Raw genomic sequence first — 14,793 nt, 5'->3', positions numbered from 1 at the left:
CCCCGCTGCCGCCAGAGGGCGCCGGCGCACACCGAGTGGGGCTGGTCCCTGCTCTGCCTGAAACCCTCCGGGGCTCCCTGGTGCCTCGGGGTAGAGGCCCCAGCCCTCTGGTCATGTCCCTGAGCTCACCTCCTCCCTCTCTCCCCCTCACTCGCTCTGCTGCAATCAACAGCCTTCGGGTTCCTCCTCCAACAAGGCAGCTACAGTCCAGCCCAGGGCCTTTGCATGTGCTGTGCCCTCCGCCTGGTACACTCTTCCCCAAATGCCCCTTCAGCGCGTTCTCTCAACCTGTCCAAGCGTCTGCTCCACTCCCCCTTATCACACAGTAGCTGCTCAGTAAATTCTGGTTGAATAAATGGGTGCCTGTGAGGCAGGCTCTAATCCCACAAAGACCCCCGGACCCAGAAAGCCTGCCTGTGGGGCTCAGGTGGGGTCGGCCTGTGGAGGGGCTGCGGGCTTTGCTCTCAGGCTGCTAACAGTGGTCAGGCTGCTCTCGTGCTCAGGGCTCCCTTTGCCCTGACCTCAGGAGGTAAAATGAAGCCACCGAACGGGGCCCCAGCCCGGGCCCACCACACAGTGGGTGCTAATACATTTTTGCCGGGTGAAGCAATGGAAAGGAGGGTCCCTCCAGCAGCCCCGTCGTTGGGCTCGGCACACAAGACGGGATGAGATCCTGGTGCTGTTTCCAGGGCTGGGGGGCAGCTCCCTGACCCCCCAACCCTGCAGGCATCCAGGGCCACCTGGCCAGAGGCTGGAATTACCCTCACGTGGGAGAAGCTGCTGAACCTCGCTGTGTCCCTCATCTGGGCCGCGGGGCCAGTCATGTGGCAGTAGAGCTTTCCAGGCGATCCCAGCAGTGACAACAGCAGACACCGGCCAGCCCCCAGAGTGGCCGTGGCCGGCGCCCAGCCCCACGGTCTGACGCAGTGGCAGCCACCTCCGTTGACCCTGTTTTTACAAGTTGTGGGAAGATTGGCATGACATAAAACTACCCAGTAACCACTGTAAAGTGCACAGTCTGGGGGCTGATCAGACATTCACAAGGCTATGCAGACATCACCTCCATCAACTTCCAGAACATTCTGGAAAATAACACTGTCTCCATTAGCAGTCACCCCCTCCGCCCTCCTCCTCAGCCCCAGGTAACACGTATTTGCTCTCTGTCTCTATGAATTTTCCTGTTTTAGGGATCTCAGATAAATGGGGTCACACACAACATGGCCCTTTGAGTTTTTGGCCCATTTTCTTAAATTAGCTTGTTTGAGTTTTGTCATTGATTTTTGGGTGTTCTTTACATATTCTAGACCCTAGTCCTTTGTTGGATTATGCACTGCAAGTATTTTCTCCTAGTCTGTGCTTTGCCTTCTGACTTTCCTAATGGTTTATTTGGACAGACCAAGTTGTTTAAAGTAAAATATTGCATGTTTTAATTAGAAATAAATTTTACAGGCGAGGAAGCTCACGTATGAGTCACTGGGAAGCTAGTCTGCCAACCGCGGCTTCAGGTTTTCCACACAGAGGGCCGAGGGAAAGGGCTCTGCTCCGTCCGCAGACGGTGACGAGGGCTGTCCGAAGCCCGGTTCCCGACCCGCCCGGGCCGCGGGGGACAGAGCGACACCTCAGCGCTCCTGCCCTGCGGCGGGCCGCCGTCTGCCAGCCCAGCCCTTGCTCCTCGGTGTTTCGCGGCGGGGTCCGCAGGTTCGGCACGAGACTCCCCACTTGAAATTACAAAACTTCATTTCCTGCCAAGGCGAGTGGAAAAGGCCAGGGACGCGGAGGCCACTGTTTACGTCTCGTCCGCTCTGGCTGGTCAGGCACTGGTGTAATCACGTCGTGTGGAATGCGAGTGTGGCCGCCCCCGGGGCCCCAGAGGGTGGGTGTGTGACACGGCGCCTGAGCTGGGTCCTCTCCGCTCGCCCCGGGGACATCACGGCCCAGCCTGTCTGGGCGTCAACCCGTGGGTCTGGTGACCCTGCCTCCAGGTGTGCTCCCCGAAGGACTCGAAGCAGTTGCTCAGGAAAAGCCTCGCTGACTGTTCACAGCGGCGGAAGAGGCAGGCAGACCCAATGTCTGTCTGTCTGTCTGTCGACGGCCGACTGCCTCCACTGCGCGGAGCGTCCCCGGCCCCAGCAGGAGCGAGGCCCCCACGCACCGCCCCGGGGCCGACCCCGAGCCCACGACGCGCAGGGAGGGAACCAGACACAGGAGGCCGCACGGGTGTGCGTCCGCGCGTGCGACACCCCAGTCCAGGCCCGTCCACGGACGGGAAGGGGCTCGCGGGGGCCAGGAGAGGGGGAGCTGGGGCAGGGGAGGCGTGGCGGCCGGCGGACACGGCCGGGGCTGCTGCTAGGAAGACAGCGTGTCCGGAACTAGACAGGGCAAGGCCGCGCCGTTTAGCCAATGCACCCAGTGCCACGGGGATTGTTCACTTAAGACGGTTAGTTCTACATTGTGCGAATCTCCCCTCAAGCTGGGGAAGCGCAGGAACGGTGCCCGGGCCACGCGGACGGCCACTCCCCGGGACCGGCCCACGTGCGGCTCCGGGCCGGGCTGACCGAAGGCCGCGGGAACCGACGCAGGCCCCGCGCGGGAGCGAGGCCCCTACTGCGCCAGAACCGGCCCGGTTCTCCCACTTCCCAAGAACAGTCCCACCTCGAGCAGCGCCCCTGAGGTCGGCGGGCTTGCGCGGAGGCCTGGCGGGTGTTACCTGCCCGGAGGAGGTCAGAGGCTCGCGGAAGAGGCTTCCGCACCGCGCTGCCCACCGGCAGACCTCGAGGTCAAGGGCTCCCTGTGGACCTGAGCTCTGTAAGGGGCCGCCCATGCCCGCATTTTAGAGAAACCGTCAGTGTCTGGGCAGCAAAACAGCTCCCACCACTGCTGGCCTCCCCGGACCCCTCCGCGGGCAGTCCGTGTCTCCCAGAGTGGCCGCCTCAGCCCCTGGTGGGCTCTGGGACACTCAGCAGCAGGGCTGCGGAGCCTGGTGGCATCCCACCGGGGACCTTGGGACTCAGGACCGCGTGTAGAGGGCACAACAGGGTCATGCATGCCCGGTGGGGGTGCCAGCAGCCAAGAGAACACACAGACCCGCTAACCTGATAAGCAGCGACCCACGCAGGCGGTTAAAGGGCCGGGACAGATCCAGTCCCTTCAGAAGCGGAGGACACGGGGTGGGGGTGGGGGGACCATCAGACAACAGCCGCCGCCCGAGCCGTCGGGGAAGACTTTGCCCTCTGACCCCGGAGCAGAAGGGACACCGCGAGCCGCCCCAGCCGCCGCCCGACCCCACCACCCTCGCTGGCGCCCGTGGGGAGAGCTTGGGTCTGGCTGGCCACCCTCCTGCCCTGGTGCTGTCTGGTTTGTTGTGCAACTTCAGCTCGCGCTGGGTGTTGTGCGAAAGGCCGGGAGTCTGGAACGGGGCCCGCTTCACCGGGAGGCTGACCTGGGGCCGCCGGGTGGCTCGGCCGGAGGCGTCTGCCTGCCCACAGGTCATGATCGTGGGTCCTGGAATCAAGTCCCGCCTGGGGGCTCCCTGCTTGGCTTCTCCCTCTCCCCTGCTCACAGCCATTCTCTCTCTCAAATAAATAAAATCTTTAAAGAACGACGGGAACCTTGCTTTATGACTGGGTAGAGCAGGGGCGCCTGGGGGGCTCAGTGCGTTAAACCTCTGCCTTCGGCTCAGGTCATGGTCTCAGGGTCCTGGGATCGAGTCCCGCATCGGGCTCTCCGCTCAGCAGGGAGCCTGCTTCCCTCTCTCTCTCTCTCTCTCTGCCTGCTTCAGATCTCTGTCTGTCGAATAAATAAAGTCTTTTAAAAAAAGAAAGGGTAGAGCGGACGTGTGGGAAGACATGACTGGGGTGTGCACCAGACGTGCGGGGCCTGAGCTTACTACCTGCCTCAGTTTCCTCACTGGGGAGGCTGGATGCGGACGTGGGATGCGGAGTGATGTCCCCGCCCCTGGACCCACGCTCTGGGGTCCACCACAGCCCAGCCCCGCCTGTGAGCAGCCTCTGCTACAGCCAGAGCTGTGGGGGACATGGAGGGGTGTCTGGGTCTGACGGGGGAGGCTGATAGGGGAGGCTCAGGGACCTCGGGGCAGTGTGGGGGGGTTGCCCTTGCTGGCCTGGGGGCTTGTGGCCAGCTGCACACAGTTCAAGGAACATAAGCCTCCCTGGGGGGCGTCTGGGGGCGGAGGATGTAGCCTGGAGGGTACTGGAATGTTCTGTGCCCGGGCCAGGAGTTGGTTCTTCGAGGGTTACAAAGTCCCAGCAGAATCTGAAAGGAAATGGAATTCCTGGCGGCCCTAATTTAAAACAAACAAACAAACAATGTGGGAAGGAGAGGAGGAATGCCAGGCATGTAGGCCCTTCCCCTCCCACGGGGCCTCCAGGGCCCACCCAGGCTCCCTCCAGGCTCTCTGCGCTCCCTGCGGAGAAGCAAAGAGAATTATTAACAAAAAAGCAATCAGAAGGGCCCCAAACCCTCCTTCTGGCCCCCTTGTAACCCCAGTGTGAGTCCTTGATAAGAAATTTTCACCGGCAGAGCTGAGCATGGTAAGCGAGTGTGTGTCCTTGTCAGGGCAGTTGGGGGTCCGGGTGGGAGGTCCCCGTATTTCAACTCGGCTCAGTCTGGAGTGTAAATGAACCCCCACGAAAGGTTCCAGAGATGTGTCACAAGAAGAAATAACCACGAGGTTTCCGGATTGTTGGAGAAACACGGGCTTTTTAAGACATCGTGTCTCTGGCCCCGTGGCCCCGTGGCGCGGGCGCGTCCCAGCTCTGTCCGTGCATTCTGCCGGAACCCCACACAATATCTGGAAATGACACAAGAACATTCCGGAGGCCAGAGGCCTTTGGAGATAAACACGCCATCTCAGTAGGTTCATTTTTATTGTCGGGACCTATTTTATCTTCAGCAAAAAGGAAGTTGCCAAGAAAACAAGGCAGGGCACAGAAGCTGACTTAGGGGGCCTGCACCTACCCTCCTGATTCTAGACTTTTCCATCAGAAGAACGTCTGGGAATTTAAACCCTGTTGGCTGGACAGAGAAGCTTGGGGTGGGAGGCAAAACGCCGCTTCTTTAAAAATAAAATAAAATAAGGACGTTGGGTTTTGGAAAAGAAAGATTGTCACCTCGGCCCTCCTGGGTTTTTCTTCTTGTTGTTTGGGGCCTTCGCTGTTCAGATAGGAAGGCTCTTGGCTAACAGGCTGGTTGAAGGGAGGGGCCGAGGGCCAGAGGATCAGACCGGCGGCAGGGCCTAGCCCGTCTATGCTGGGGAGGCCGGGGAACATGGGGCCGGGAGAGCCAGAAGCAGGCGTGTGCCGACCAGCGCCTGGGCTTAGGGCTGGCCGCGGCCTGCGGTCCCCGCGAGTCGTGTCGAGCGTGCGCGGCCCCGGGGCAGGAGGGGCACCGCCAGCGAGATGAGGGCCCACGGCCGCCACGGCCCGGGGCTCCCTCGTGGCGGGTGGACAGGGAGGCAATGCCGCTGTCGGAAACCACGCTGAAGACGATGTTTTCCAGAGCCTCGGTTTGGGGAGGTGGAAGGTTCTGGAGACGGACGGGAGGGGCGCTGCCCCAAAGTGAGTGTGCTCGGCTCCTGCAGGCCGGGCCCTTAGGGAGCGGTTAAAGGGATACATTCTATGTTTCGTGTGTTTTGCCACATTTTCCTTTAAAAAATGATGTTTCGGGAAGAATTTCAGGATCCTCCACGAAGTTTCGGGTTACCAGCGGGCACGAGGGAGGACAGGGGAACTTCTTCTCGAGAAAACAGACAAAAGCTACAAAATGCAAAGTTTAAAACCCGCTCCGGGCAACAGCCTTCAAGGCCTTCAAAACAGCAGCTGTGGTCCCCTCGGGCTGACCCCTCAGGCTGACCTCCGGGATGTCCGTCGCCAGCCTCCACGCAGCCCCGGCTTTGGCTGTCAGCCAGCCGACCGCAGGCTCGGTTCAGGCGTGTCGAGGGGAAGGGGACACGAAAGGCTCTGGGGCCGGGTTTGGAGCCGGGGGAAGGGGTTGTGCGGCCGGAAGGCACAAGGTGACGGGTCTTCGGGACACCGGGTCATCCTCAGCCACGGCTCGGGAGGTACCCGTGGCCCCGGGCCGGGCGTGCGGTCTGCCACGGTCCACGGCGAGCTGCCGCCCTCGCCCTCCAGGAGGCACCAGCGACTACAGGCCCGTCCTGCCAGGACGTCCCCTGGTGCCCGAGGCGGGTCTCGCGGACTCGGGGCGGTGCAGGGGCCTCTGCGCCGCGGCCTGACGCACGCGGTTCCACACACGGATTTTAAGTTCCCGGAGGACATATGTGGACAAACAGCCAGAGGAGTGACTAGAAGTGCCGACCCCGTCGGCGGCCACCCCCAGCTCCCGGCGCCCGCAACCCTTCCCGTCCTGGAGGAGCCTGCTCTGGGGGAGTCACGCGCACGGAACCACAGACCTTCTGTGTCAGGGTCCAACGGTGGCCGTGTTTACCCTCCGGAGGAACGGACATCCCGCCGGGCAGGGACGGGGGTTTTAGCCCTGACATCTGGGCCCACGTGTGTGACCTGCCCTCGCCCCTTCGCGTGGTGCAGCTGGTGGTCCGGCCAGCCTCTGGGCAGAGACGTCCATCCCAGGTCCACCCTGGAATCTGGAGCCCATGGCTCAGCCCTTCCTGTCCCTCCGATTCCCCTGGCCTCCCAGGCAGCTGGGAGCAGACGCCCCGGCGAGTGCAGGACGGGCCTCACCAGCCCCTTCGGGTTCACCCCCCAGCCCGGCGCCCGTCCCTCGGGGCCCCGGACAACGGCAGATGGGGACACAGTGACTCTGCTGTGGAAAGGAGCGGTCTCGGCTCGGTCACCTGCTGGCGCCTTCGGACCAAGGAGGGGGGCTGGCCCTGCCCTGGGCTCAGGCGGGTGTCCCTACAGCTCCAGGAGCAGCCGCCCGCGATGCGGGCTCAGGTATCTGTCCTGCTATGAAATATTGATGTGGCCCCAGGGAGGGGCTTGGTGTCGCAGGTCTCACGTGTCACCTGCCGTGAACCCCGTGGCTGCTCGGCTTTGCCCCAGAGTCCAGGCCTGGTGTGGCGGACAGTCCTTCCTCTGAGCTGGACCCTTCGAGAAGTAGCTTCTGACCAGAACTCCCCGTCCGCTGACACGGGGCCCAACTGTGGGGGTGCCTGAGCCCTGAGGACACGTGGGGCAGGTTGCTCTGGGGGGCCTCCCCGCCCCGCCCCCAGGCCTGGAGCCCCCCAGCACGGCAGCACAGGTGTCCCCGCCCCAGCCGGTGGGCATGGAGCCGGCCTGCACCCGTCAGACCCTTTGAGAACAGGCCTCAGGCCCTGAGCGACAGGAGCCACGGCACCCCCACGGGGGGGTCGCAGTGCACCAGGCCGGGGCTGGGGCGGTGGGGGTGGCCGGCCCCTCTGTGCCTGTGACCCCAAGGACAGGCAGGGGCAGCTGAGCAGGTGGCCATGGGATCGCTTACTCGGCTCACGTTCCAGCCCCACAATCGAGACATCTTCCTTGTCATGAATTTTGCAGAGCTGAGGAGGCCAGCGGCTCTGCTCGCCCTTCACAGCCTCCGTCCCGTCCGCCCAGCCCCCATCCAGGTTTGCGGGAGAGCCAGGCCTCCTGGGGCCCATCACCGTCACCCAGGGCCGCGAGCAGGCAGTCGGGGTTTCCGTAGGACGTCGCAAATGTCCTCCAGTGCAGAGGCTGGCAGCCGGGACCCAGCTGTGGGTGGCCAGCTCTGTGTGGAAGGGTGGCCTGGCATCACCGGCAACCTTGGTGCCCCCAGGGTCAGGGCCACCTCCCCCAATCCCTGCCTCTGTCCTCATACAGCTTCTCCCTGTGTCTGTGTCCGGATTTCCCTCTTGCGAGGACACTGGGCGGTGCCTCAGGGCTGCCACCCGATTCCCAGGCCACCTCATCGTAACCTAATTCCATCTCCAAAGACCCTATTTCCCAACAAGGTCGCGTTCACGGAGCTGGAGGTCAGGATGTGGACACATTTGTAACCCACCACAGGCCTTTGTGCTTCCCTCCTGTGCTCTCGCCCCTGACTCCCCAGGGATGGGCTTGCACCCCGGGTTCAGAGCAGCTGTCCCCTTCCTGCCTCACTCTCTTGCAGCGGCCACTTCCTGTGGGGCGGGCACAGCTGTCCATGTTGCTACCTGTGGTCCTGTGCGTGTCCACCTCCCCGCGGCTCACTGCCCAACAGACATCCGGACATGACCACAGGCCTCTGGGCCTGCGTCCCTGCCATCAGCACCTCGATGGAGAGACCCTGGCCCCCCTGCGTGGGCGGCGCAGAGCGACCCCTTCCCACGAGGATGGTGTGGGCCCCACCAGCACAGCCGGCCAGGAGACGGGGCCAGCGTCCGCAGGCAGGAGCCGTGTGAGCAGCCGGGACCCGATGGGACGAACGCAGCCTGGGGACGTCCTGCAGGACCCCCGGCCAGCCCTCCTGCGACCTCCCAGGGCACCACACGAGGAACAGTGGACTCAGGGTCCCGGCCCGGAGGGTCCGAAGCAGAGGGACAACGGGAATCCCGTGGGGTCGGGACGGGGTCCTGGGAAACCAGGGGGACCACAGCAGGGACGTCCAGCGTAGCTGGAGGGACACGAGCCCTCGACACGGCTGGTGGGTGGCAGATCGGGGCAGCCACGGGGGGGGGCACTGTCCGCAGGTCCCTCAGATGTTTGGACATGGAGCTGTCGTGTGATGAAGTCGGTCCACTCCTGGGGGTTTGTCCTGGGCCGGTCATGTCACCTCAGAACACAGGTGTGCCAGAGTCCCAACCCCGGTGAGGGCCACGTGGGACGCAGGGTCTTCACAGAGGGGACCGAGTCAGGATGAGGTCATGAGGGAGGCCCTGGTCCGCGTGACCAGTGTCCGTACAGAAAGAGGACAAGATGACACACAGGACGCCCGCGAGGACATGGGCAGAAGACAGGGTCTGCGTGCCACGGAGAGCGGCCTCAGCAGGCCTCCGGTACCCCCCACCTCCACCACTGGCCTCTGGAACCCCTAGTCTCCCCGGAGCGGCTGGGCCTGCGGGTCCCTGCTGCAGCTGCCACAGGAAACACAAACCAAATCCACCCAGAAGTGCGAGGACACAGGCGTCCACACGGACGCCCGCACACGTGCCTGGCTCGTGGCGTGGGACAGCCCGGATGCCGCCAAGGGACAAACGGACAAGCACCACCCGTGGGAGCATCCCTGGGCCACAAGCAGGAGCTGCCCGGGACGGACCCGAGCCGCGACGCGCAGGGAGGGAGCCAGACACAGAAGGGCACGGGGGGGGGGTGAGTCCCCGTGTGTGACACGTCCACGGGATGGGAAGGGGGCTCCCAGGGACCAGGGACGGGGGGCGGGGCTGGGAGCTGATGGCTGATGGGGACGGGGCTTCCTTTGGGGAGATGGAAGGTTCTGGGTTAGCTGGTGGGGTCACGGGACCGTGCGAGTGTGCAGGGACCGTGCACGGCACAACGCACACGGGGGTCGCGGTGTGGGAACTGCGTCTCACCCAGGCCACTGCCGGAAAGAGCGTGTAGTGCTGGTCGCTGTAAGTCTTCCGGATACCCGCCCGCAAGCGCAGGCCCGCACGGGCCGCCCAGAGCCGGGAACCGCCTGCCCGCGACTCTGCCGTCCCCAAGAGTCCGCTTCCTGAGTGCAGGTTGGCCGCCCTGGCCTGTCTCTGGACTTTCCCCGAAAACACGCGCAGCCCGTCGGTTCCCAGCCTGTGGTGCGTCTCCCCGGGCCCGCCCTGTCCGCACGTGCCGTCCCGCGGCCGCTCCCGAGCCCCTCCGGCTGCCCGTCCCGTCCTGGGACGCTCGGGTGTCTGTGGTGGACGTCTCCCAGCCGGGGCCCTGCGGCTGAGACCTGGGGCTCCCCAGTATCTTACCGGACGCTCCCACCTTGCTGGTCAGGGTCTGTGCGCTTCCCTCTCTGCTTCTGGGCCGCCCAGCCCAGCCCAGCCCCCCAAGACCCTCCACTGCCCAAGGTTACTGTTCCCTCTGCCTTCCATGCTGTTCCCTCCACTCGGCTCTTTGGGACGACATAGAGCCTGCGCCTCGGCCCCACCACCTGCCCACGCGTGGGGGCCTGAGAGACTGGAAGGGGCGTCGGATGGGGGAGACGGACCTCTGGTCCCGCAAAGCAGCGAAGCGTGAGGAAAGGCACGAAGCCGCCTTGTCTGGCTGTGGCTGGGACTCCTGCCTGTGCCAGTGTAGACCCCCGAGTTTACGGCGGGTGTGGCGGGGACCCACACGGCTGATCGCACTTGGGTTGTGATTACTGTGGTTTAAACAGCCACGTGGGGCCACGGACCACTTTACTGGGTGCTGCAGACTCAAATGACGGTAGGTTCTCATTCTGCGAGGACCGATCTGCAAACTCACTGACCCCGGGGCTTTGTTTGTATTTGCAAAGGTGTATATCCTCTTGCAGGTTTGTCAAGTCTACTGTGGCCTGATGCTCCGGGTGAGTTTGCGGTCATTCCCGAGTCCGCCGGGGGTAACTGGTGGGCACGGTCTTGCTGGGGGGAACCAGGCCTTGCGGGGTCAGCTCAGGCTGGAAGGAAGGGCCCTTTCTTTCTTCTTTAGATTTTATTTATTTGAGAGAGAGGGAGAGCATGAGCAGGGCGGGGGGCAGAGGGAGAAGCAGCCTTCCCGCTGAGCAGGGAGCCCGATGCGGGGGCTGGATCCCAGGACCCCCGGATCACAACCCGACCCACAGGCAGATGCTTCACCGAGCGGTCTAGTTTGCACACGTGTTTTGCACGTTTGTGCTTTTGGCAAGTGCTTTAGGTCGGCCCCACGTGTCCCCGGCCTCGAGAAGGCCGCCACGTGCCCTCTGGAGGAAATGCGTATGTTGGACGTGCTGTGTTTGTGGCGCTTGTCACCTGTGACCTGGACATTAATGAGTCACTACTGCGCACCCCGTCAGGGGTCTTTCGATAGACCTGCGTGCGAGGACAGGCAGGGGCGATGCCGTGGCCGGAGGCTCCCCCCACTTCCCGCGGGACACCCTTCTCCAGGCTCTGCCGTCTCGTGCCGACCTCGTGGAAGAAGGCCATCAGCAGTATTTCCTGGGCCGAAGTTTTACTAAGCTTTAACTTACATCCGGCCTGTTGTCCCCACCACGGAGCCTCGTCCCCAGATGCCCCCTCTACCCCCCCGGCCGGTACCATCTCCCATCCCGGCTCCTGTGACCCGTTCCTGCACATTTCTCTCGGGTAAACACCCGGGAGACGGACGGCCTGGGCTTCGGGGGAAGCATACCAGAGGCAGCCGTGCCCTTGCCCCCTGCCGGCAGCTCTGCCCACCGGCCCTCCCCAGCGGAGGGCGTTCCGGGCGTCACAGGAAGTTCTCAAAAGCACCTTTATTAGACGTAATTCATGCCCTTTCCCTTTCCAAGCCTACAGTCCAGAGGCTTTTAAGGCACACAGAGCTGGGCAACGCTCACTGCGGCCAGCCCGAGAACATGCAGGAAAGAAATCCTGGCCGTCAGCCGTCACCCCCGGCCCCTCCCCAGCCCCCGCCGGCGCGAGCACCTTCCCTGCGTGGAGGGGCCTGGACTGGGGTGTCACACGCGTGGACTCACACCCCGTGCGGCCTCCTGTGTCTGGTTGCCTCCCTGAGCGACATGGGCTCAGGGTCCGTCCCTGGGGCAGCGCGCGGGGGCCTGGCTCCTGCTCGTGGCCGAGGGACGCTCCCGCGTGTGGGGGGCACCTTGGGGGTCCACCACTTACCTACTGGTGGACGCTGGGTTCCTCCGCTTTTTGGCCGAGTCCTGCAGCGGAGGGCGAGGGTTGGGTGCATGCCTGGAAGCAGAGTTGCTGGGTCTCCTGGTGACTCTAGGCTGAGCCCCCAGAGCCCTGGCCAGACCATCCGCCCCACCCCTGCAGCCCCCCAGCCAAGGTGGAGTGGCCTGGGTCCAGCCGGGTGGGGCCTCGCACGGGCTGGGAGGCTCAGGCAGCTCACCCAACCTCTCTGTATTTGGGAAAAGGAAATGAAAGTATTTCCTAGCTGAGGATTAAACAGTTACAACAGGAAAGCACACAGGGAGGTACGAGTCAGGCTGTCCGGGGCGAAGAGACAGCTCGGGGGCAGGCCCTGGAGAGAGGAAGGGTTCTTGGGTTTGCAGAGGGGGGTGGCTGCATCTGAAATGGGGTCAGCGATGAGAAGGCCCTTGAGAGGTGACATGACCATTCAGGGGCAGGGCCAGGGTTCCCCCAGGGGCTGGGGGCTGGGCAGGACCTGGCGGGGGCGGGGGAAGGGAAGGAGAAGCCAGAGGTTCCCACCTCCACCTAACGGAAGAGGAGGATGGGCTCGAAGCCTTGGGACTGGGGAGTCTGGCCCCCGTCACAGAGCAGGAGGCAGGCTCTGGTGTGTCATCAGGCCAGAGTAAGCCATTTTGGTTTTGCCTCCCAGGCCAGGATCCCGGCCACCCAGCTGGGGCAGGGGTGGGGCTCCAGCTTGCAGGGGCTGGGGGCAGCCTGCTTGGTTCCCCCCAGCCCCTGCTCAAACACAGTCTGGATGGAGAATGGCTCCGAGAAGCTGGGAGGCAGATGTGGTGACGTCCCCGAGCCCACTCCCTGGACCCCTGCACTGCCCCCCCGCCCCCCGTCGCTTTTGTAATCCAGGCACGAATAAACAGACACATGAATAAATATTCTGAAACCATTAACCATTTCCATTTGAAACACAGGGAAAAGCCTACAGGGAGGCCTGGCTTGGTCCTGCCTCTTTGTTTTGACAAAGGAGTAAACTGAGGCACCAAGGCACACCCCCCCCCTTCTGATCTGAAGAGAGGAATGGGACCCCAGCAGGTCTCCCTGCCAGGGCCCGGGATGCTGGCCGTCTCCAGCCCCGTCTGGCCCCTCCGTCCCTTGCTTCTGCCATGGAGAGGACCCTTTTCCAAACCCTCTAACGAACATGGGGCTATCGCCGGGCCACAGTCATCTCTGAATCATTCATGAGGGAAGCAGCTGGCGGGCTGGGGCGGGAGAGAGAGGCCGGGCGGCTCCTACTGAAGTCAGGGGCGTCCATCTGATCCACACACACTGGGGTGCCTAGTCAAGAGGGTACGTCTGTGTCACAGGCCTCCAGCCTGCGGATCTCCTGACCCTGGAGATCAGTATGGATTCTCACCAGAGGCCCCGGCCCCTTCACCTCGGGGTCCAGCAACCAACAAGATTCAGGGGCGACCTGAGACACAGAGGACCTCATCTCAGCCGCAGACCGCTCCCAGTGTGGCCTCCTGGCCTCCCTGCCAGATTCTCTACCTAACCCTGGCCTGGATTTGAATGGGTGCCAGTGCACTGTGGAAATGGGAGGGGACGGCCTCCGCCACCTCGTGGGGCACTTCAGAGAAAGGCCGTGGGCAAGGGCCCGAAAGAGGAGCATTTTAGGGAAGAGTCTCCCCAAAAGGGTCAGCCTCACACAGAAGGCCTGTGTAAATGAGGTCAGAACCAGGCAGGCGGCCAGCGGTGCGGGGGTGTGAGCCTGCTGGCCGCCTGCGCTGCACCAGGACCCCTGGCCGGGGCTGTGAAGGGAAGTGGCTTTCAACACCATTCTGACGGTCTACACTCTCCAGTGTCTGCTGCGTGCTCCCCCCCCTCCCCGGGCTGTGACACTGCCATGTCCCCTCGCTCCCCGCTGCTGTCCAGTGCCCAGGGAAGGAAGACCAGCAGCCGGCTCCTGGTGGCGCCCACCGCGCGGCTCAAGGGGGAGACCTGGAGGGAGCAAATCCGCAGGAGCGTGTCAGAGACCCCCCTAAAGCCATGGAGACAGTCCTGATTAGCGGTTCTGGGGCTGGATGGCCTGTCCAGGAGCCACAGGCCGGGAGGCCTCCGTGCAGGTGTGTCGAGGCTCGGTGGTGCGGGGTCTGGTGCTCCTGCGAAGCCGGCCCGACGCAGGGCGCCCACCCAGGGCAGCAAAGGTCACTCCTCCCCGCTCTCTGGTCAGGCCCAGACTGGAAACCCCCTCCTCCGCACGGATGCACAGCGAAGGGCATCGGGGCGGTGGCCTCCGCGCCCGACGTCCACTCGGGGCGGTCTCCCGGGTCCGCGCGCGGCGCGCCCCGCGGACCGTCCTAGGGCCCTGCGCGACCCTCGCTGCCGTCAGCGCTCTCGGGAACACGCTCAGGACGTTCCCTGGCCGCCCAGCGGAGACGCAGCCCGTCCTGCAGAGCCCAGGACGGCGGGACGGGGCTCTGCGCGCCCGGGGCGCAGCCCCCCAACGTGGGCAGGGCGGGAGGACCGTCGGGGGCCATCCAGCACCACATCACGGTCTCGATATCGGAGACCAGCCGCGCAGACGGAGCCCTGGCTACTCTGAGACGGGCTAAGCGGCCTCCGCTTCCCCGCGTGCCAGCCTAGGAGGAAGGGCTCGGTGCGAACCAGCCTTTTCAGCCACGTGCCCTAAAGCAAGATGGAGCCTCACAGGTTCCCTGCCCGACTCCAAGATGGCGACCACCACCCTCCCCGTGGACGGCCCCTGCCCATTTGCACGATGGCGGCAGCCTGGTGGAAAGCGCGCTGCGCGCCACCTGACTCGCCACGTACCCACTCTCAAGATGGCTTCTCTCGCAAAGCCCCACGCAGGAGAGCAGCTCGCTCACTGGCTCAGCCTCCGTGATATGATCCCGCCTTCTCTCCCCTCCCCCGTCTCCACGGGTCGTTTCCGCTTCGAGCCCTGACGGACGGCCGCCTTCCCCAATGGCCGCCTGCTATTCCTCTTGGCTCCACCCCCCCCGACAGCCTCCGAGCCATTGGGAGGCGCTGGCAGGGACCCGCGGTGCCCGCCCCGCCCC

The sequence above is a fragment of the Neovison vison genome, chromosome 6 (genome assembly GCF_020171115.1).
Source record: "Neovison vison isolate M4711 chromosome 6, ASM_NN_V1, whole genome shotgun sequence".
Lineage (NCBI taxonomy): Eukaryota > Metazoa > Chordata > Mammalia > Carnivora > Mustelidae > Neogale > Neogale vison.
This window is presented reverse-complemented; position numbering follows the sequence as displayed.